Source organism: Temnothorax americanus, unplaced genomic scaffold, assembly GCF_048541705.1.
Source record: "Temnothorax americanus isolate GAGA-0224 unplaced genomic scaffold, ASM4854170v1 Scaffold14, whole genome shotgun sequence".
NCBI lineage: Eukaryota > Metazoa > Arthropoda > Insecta > Hymenoptera > Formicidae > Temnothorax > Temnothorax americanus.
The window spans coordinates 2,930,454-2,935,238 of record NW_027509275.1 but is presented as its reverse complement, the minus strand read 5'-3'; the positions used below and the strand labels follow the sequence as shown (position 1 = coordinate 2,935,238).

Genomic DNA, 4,785 nt, shown 5'->3' with positions numbered 1-4,785 from the left:
CGATTCGTTCCACGTTCATCACCGCGTTACGTTAACGACGACGAAGGGCCGGTATCACATACAGTCTCCGATTAACGTGATTCTCCGATTAAACTCACTCTGCATCTCTTTCTAACTATCCCCCTAGAAAGAGACGAAGAGTGAGTTTAATCAGAGAATCTAGGGAGAATCACGTTAATCGGAGACTGTGATACCGGCCCGAAATGTTGGAAGATGACTGTATCGATAACTTGGCGCGACACCACGCAAATCAAGTGGACGACTAGTAAAGACACGCAGTTAATTATGAAAAATACAATTAAAATTAAATATCGCGCACGCACACAGTACGGGATCGAGCACGATAAATCTCGCGGATGTAAAACTTCGCACAACGAGAAGTCGCGGTCGCGGATCGTTAACTTATAATTACGCGGCACGCCGCACGAAATACACGATAATATAAAAAATATTAACGCGAACTGGTGTTGTATCACGGCGCGTGCTATTACTCGAATCACTCGATACGATTTCACGTTGTCGCTCTTTTCCCCCTTCGAAAAGAATCGGAGATAGCTCGCAATTACGGCACAGCGTTCTCAAAGCACATTATATTCGAGAATCTAGATATATATATATATATATATATATATATATATATATATATATGGCGATACTGCGAGACGAACGATTATCGCCCGCGAATGCACAACACTAATCACGCGATCACAATTGCCGTACCTTAAATTCGCTGCCTTCACCTCGACGTCTCCGCCTCGAGCGATTCACGTCACGCGACACGCATTCATTCCGACACTGTCCGACATACGCTTTGATTACTTTGATACATTACGAATTCTTGAGTTGCGCGTTGCGCGTAGTCGCGATTATTTCCGCAAAACGAGGAGCAGGAGTGCCAATCGCAGGAAAAAAACTGCGTTCCGAAAAACACAGCACCCGCACAGAGCACGGAGCACGTAGAGCACGGCGCACGGAGCACACTTCACAACTGTCCGAAATTTACCGGGAGAACGATCGAATGATTCCCGCAGGTAACGGTACTCCGAACATCGAAGAAAACGAGCGACGAGGCCGCTCGCCGACAAGAACAATCGACTTCGAAGGTACGCTGTTTCAACGTTCGACAGTCGCGCCTAGTATGGCGTCTGTGGTATGCCGCATGCCGCTGCCTGCGTCGCACCGCCGAGTCGGCGGCTCGGAGCGGCGGAACGTGATTGGCCGGATCCGGGGGCTCGACTCGCGAGCCAATCGCGATCGCGAACGAGAAAGCGAGCTTGCTTCGAAATGTGTATGAACGTCGAAAGTGCGAACAAGCTCAAATGTGCGAATACAATTTCGTTTTTCGTTAAAGAGCAAGCACGTAATTCGCTCGTTCGCGTAATTTGTACGTGTGCTTCTTTATTTTTTATAACCTCTACTTTTCAGAAAATTAACGTTAAATTGTATCCTCATTAGAGCTTATACGTATGTACATACATAGTAATTATAATTTATAAACGGACGATTTTCTCATCTTTACAGAATCGAGATATTTTCACGGCGCAATCTATGGGATTTATGAAGATATGAGTACAGGTAATCAGGCATTTATAACAAATTAAGTAGACAAGGCACAATAGAGACAATAGGGATATTCAAATAAGTTAAAGTTTAACGGTTTGACAGGTTATGTCGGGTTAAAGTCGAGTAAAAAGTTAATTAATTATCTTTGGGCGCGCTACTCTTTAAGGTTATGCAAAAATACATAAGTGACTCATTAACCTATCACATTGTTAATCTTTGGGTTAAAAGTTTAAAAATTAACTTTTTACCCGATTTTAACCCGACATAATTTGTCAAACCGTTAAACTCTAACTTATTTGAATACCCTTAATGACAGATTAGGGGTATTCAAATAAGTTAAAGTTTAACGGTTTGACAGGTTATGTCGGGTTAAAGTCGAGTAAAAAGTTAATTAATTAACTTTGGGCGCGCTACTCTTTAAGGTTATGCAAAATACATAAGTGATACATTAACCTATCGCATTAATCTTTGGGTTAAAAATGTAAAAATTAACTTTTTATCCGACTTTAACCCGACATAACCTGTCAAACCGTTAAACTCCAACTTATTTGAATACCCCTATAGAATAATAACTCAGATTATCGATGGTTAGCATAATTAAAGATTTAAAATAAATGTTTGAATTACAAGATTAAGAATGGAATAACAAATCGATACATGAATAATATTAAATTTTTTATAAATTTGAACTTATGCTTCCAGGTAAGGATTCCGGTAGCTTAGTAGGGAGGAGTAATCTTACAGTGGAGTAATTCAGATTTTTCATTATGTAGCAAGAAGAACCGCAATTATCCACGAACCCGCTTTTCCACGCAGTGGAATTTATCAAGGGCGCAACGAGAAACGGCTGATTTCCCAGGTGTGCTTGCTATACATCTACAAACGTATATATATATGCAAACGCAGTACTTTACACACATTCGTGGAAACGTCGCGTAAACGTTTAGTTACTCGCTTGATCCATTGTACGCTGGCTTTTATTGCTCGTATATAATAGTACAATCCTTGGTACAATCTGTTCTTGCAGCCGGGATTCATTGTTGACTGTCATATTGAGGGAGAATCGTTTTCGTCTCTTATCTATATACTTTTATCTATATATATAATAACAATTAAACAGATATGATTTGATAACTGTATAAAGAAGAACTAATCTTAAGATATCCATCAACCAATCGCTTTTTATTAATTTCCGCTAAGTGAGTAGCAAAAATCATCAGACTATAGTCATTATCGGTGAAAGCTTTATCTTTAACGGTTTCCAACATTTAACGCGTCACAAATAGTTGGAAAGTTGTTTTTCGGAATAATCAATACAAGATAAATGATGGAAGCGACCGCGGCGGTCATCTCGATCCATTTGGGAACGTTAGTGGGTCTGCGCGAACGAAAAATATGCATTCTTATCTCCGCGCCATAAGGTAATGCATTCGGATGCACACGTGGAAAACATTCTCGACCATTACCTTGGAGCGAGTATAACGGCGGAGAATTCCGTCGGTTTGCACGAAAGAATTATTATGCGAAAAGTTTCCGTACTCCTCGTTTCTTCCCTGATGGACGATTAAAAGTTCCATCCGAGAGTCGAATTTACAAATTCCTTCGGGGGCTTCCTCACCGGGCGTTGGTATTAGAGTTTGCTGCCGTCCAGCGAAATTAACCAGCCTCCATCCTCCAAGTTGTTCGGGTCGGATTAGAATTTAAATCCGCAGAAATCGTCCGCATCTAATGACCTAATTTTTTTCTCTTGCGATTAAGCGTCCAGACACTCGACGTGAATATTTTTGACGTGTCGATTCGATAGTGTGATAGATCCTAAGCACAATTCTGAATAAAACAACAATATAAGCGTCAAACTAGAAAATGCTTTCCATTTATCTCAACAATTTTGATTTGCTATTTTTCAAGATTTATTCTTTCTTTTTTCAGAAGACAGAAAAATGAACGTACATTTGTACAAATACGAAAGAGGTTCAAGATTTTTCTTACGAAACTACATGGACAAATCTGCAAAGCAACCCCTCTTTTGTGTTCGGATCTTCGTAAAGCGATTTGGCGTTTGAAAGGCAAAGTGACACCATAAAAAGAAGGATAAGATGACCAAAAATATTCTTCCAGCTACATGTTCTTACAGGTAAAAGTATTTCAGGTAACATTTCTCGATCTTTTAAGAATAATAAGGAAGTTTGTGTAAAACTGAAAGGATATGGAAAAGGAATCGTTCTTTATATATATAGAGAATTCTCTTTTGTCAAATCTTGCGAAACGCATATTTTTCATAATGCGTAGAATTGAATTAGTTCTAAGAAATTGCTCTTCTTATATACGGAGAAAATATAGCGCATGGTATAAGTAATATAAAAAATACACTCTTCAATATTTTATTGTAAAATGGGAGTATAACAACATATAGCATATTTTTTACTACTTTGGCAAGAAATTTAGACTGAGAAAAAAATGTGTGAATTCAAAAAAATATTTCCGATACGTGCAACTAAACATGTTAGTTAGTTATAACTAAACATTAGTTGTTTCAACAATTATTAAGTTGTACTAAAAAAGATGTACGCTGAGAAAAAAAGCTGCTGCTTCAATTAAAGTGCTATCACATAAGTAGTTTAATCCAATGATTAAATTATTGCGGTTCAATAATCCAGATATTGGGCCTAATAATCATACAATTGAATAAACTACTTATGTTTTTTTGGCACCACGTGATAACACTTTAATTGAAGCAACAGCTTTTTTTTCTCCGCGTAGTGCATTCTTGTCAACCATCAAAATTTTTAAATCAATAATTAATTAATTCAACTAATGTTTAGTCAAACTAATTAAAATTTAGTTGAGCGTATCGGACTAAATATTTTTTCGGATTAAAAAATTTTTTTCTTGATGTATAAATTTTTATCTGCTCCAGAACTTATAAAATAATAATTCTTTCCCTTAAACGTTAATTTTTTACTTAAAATGTTTAAGAAATTATAAGTTTTGAAAAGTTTGAAAAGAATGATATAAAAGATTGAGTTTGAAATTTATATAATTAAGGGCCGGTTGTTCCAACCTGTTGGTAAACTACCTAATAGTTAAATCATACATATGTCTTTGTTTATCCATTACATTAGACAAAGATGGACATATGATTTAACTATTAGTTAGCTGACCAACAAGTTGGAACAACCGGCCCTAAATATCGTTAAAGGAATTAATTACAAAAACAGTTGA

General features: G+C 37.2%; 1 long non-coding RNA gene across 1 annotated transcript; it reads left to right on the top strand.

Moving 5' to 3' along the window:
* The first annotated feature begins 996 nt into the window (after positions 1-996).
* LOC143894632 (uncharacterized) lies at positions 997-3,691 on the top strand. Its single transcript, XR_013256136.1, has 4 exons — positions 997-1,103; positions 1,522-1,575; positions 2,337-2,422; positions 3,493-3,691. It is a non-coding gene; the product is annotated as an uncharacterized LOC143894632 (long non-coding RNA).
* The last annotated feature ends 1,094 nt before the right edge of the window (positions 3,692-4,785 follow it).